Source organism: Urocitellus parryii, chromosome 10, assembly GCF_045843805.1.
Source record: "Urocitellus parryii isolate mUroPar1 chromosome 10, mUroPar1.hap1, whole genome shotgun sequence".
Taxonomy (NCBI): Eukaryota; Metazoa; Chordata; class Mammalia; order Rodentia; family Sciuridae; genus Urocitellus; species Urocitellus parryii.
In genome coordinates, this window is record NC_135540.1 from 51063226 (window position 1) to 51064955 (window position 1730).

Here is a 1730-nt window from a genome sequence, read left to right on the forward strand (position 1 = left end):
CAGCTATTTTTGTTTCATGTACTTTCTCTGCTCTGTTTTCCCTATTTTCTTCTAATGCCTTTGGAACTGTTCCAAAATTCATAGATGTTCTGCTCTGATATATATATATATATATATATTTTATAATAAAATATATATATATATTTATTTTATTATAAAATATATATATATATTTTAAAGAATTAAAATATATATATATTTATTTTATTATAAAATATATATATATATATTTTATAATAAAAAATATATATATTTTATAATAAAATATATATATATATATTTTAATTCTTTTCCCTTTGCATTTTAGTTTGGGAAGTTTCTACTCACTTTTATAAATTAACTGGTAATTTTTTAAATACATATTGTGTCTAGAGACAAGTCTTTCAAAGGCATTTGTCTTTTTTGTTACTTTGGGTTTCTTTTTATTATTTGCAAGCATTTTTTTTTAAATTATTAAGGCGACCCAGTGAGAGGAAGGCAGGGACAGCAACAGATCCCTGTCCTTGGGGCTTAGGTTGGAGGTTAGAGGTGGGGCCAACAGCTTGGACAAGCCTGGGAAAGGAAATCAGCTGGAAATTTAAAATTGTTCAAAGTCAACATTGCTTCCGGTCATGGGTTTGTCAGCCTTTCCTTCTGCTGTTCCAGTCAGACCTCAAATGCTTCAGATCATCAGGTAGCATCACAACCTTCAGGATGCCCAATGCATGAAAGGAAAATGAAAGGCTGTCCGATGTGAGCAGAACCCTCTGGTCCAACCTATGAGAGCAAAACATGCTCTGTGCCTGCCCACCAAGAGGAGTATGTGCAGTATTCCATTACAGGCATTGCTGCTAAGACTGAGAGCCTGGATCCTTCAAATTTGATCCTACCACCTAATCGAGCACCAGGGCCAGATCAGCCCTCTGGGTTGTCTACCATCATAGAGGAGTCACCCATTCGATAAGCAGGTTCAGAGAAAAAAGTGTTTTATCCATCCAAACAGATGTTCTGGAATGCAATGTTAAGGAAAGGGTGGAAGTGGAAAGACAGGATATTAGTGAGAAAGATATGTATAATATTAGAATTCATAGTCAGAACAATGAACAGGCTTGGAAGGAGATTTTGAAGTGGGAAGTCCTTCATGCTGCCAATTGTCCTTGTGGTTTATCATTGATCTCATTTGGAGGGAAAGCAAAAGAATATTCACCAAGGGCAAGAATTCGTTCCTGGGTGGGGTGTGAGTTGCCTTTCGACAGGCATGATTGGATCATCAACCATGGTGGCACAGAAGTTAGATTGTGTGATAGATTACTACAGTGATGGCAAAGTCAATGAGGACTACCTGTTCCCTATCCTGGACATCCACTTAGTCCCCCCACCTTTGGATTCACTTTCAGCTGTATCTGGACAGAATGGAGGTTGCTTGGTGGTGCTAGACATCCTAACTGCTGTTTTGTTTGTGATGCAAAGTAGAATTTTTTTTTTTTTTCCTGAGGGATGCATTAAACTATTTTCCCAAACTGAATTTCCCTCATGATGTATTGGGAACTTCAAGTGGGTAATGAGGCTTCATCCTCCAGTTAGCAAAGGACACCATCCTCCATTCAGTTTTGAGCTGCATTTTGTCTTGTATTTTTTAGTAGATCGTTTCAATTTTTTTTTTCCATTTGGTTTAATCAGGAAGCAGTCCCTCAGTTTTGCCTTTAGCTGCAATATTGGCTGTGTATTTCATCTAGAAAAGTCTGAACAAT

The 1730-nt window shown here is 36.8% G+C and overlaps 1 pseudogene; it reads left to right on the forward strand.

Moving 5' to 3' along the window:
- Nucleotides 1-655: 655 nt before the first annotated feature.
- Nucleotides 656-1415, forward strand: LOC113193864 (holocytochrome c-type synthase pseudogene; annotated as a pseudogene).
- The last annotated feature ends 315 nt before the right edge of the window (nt 1416-1730 follow it).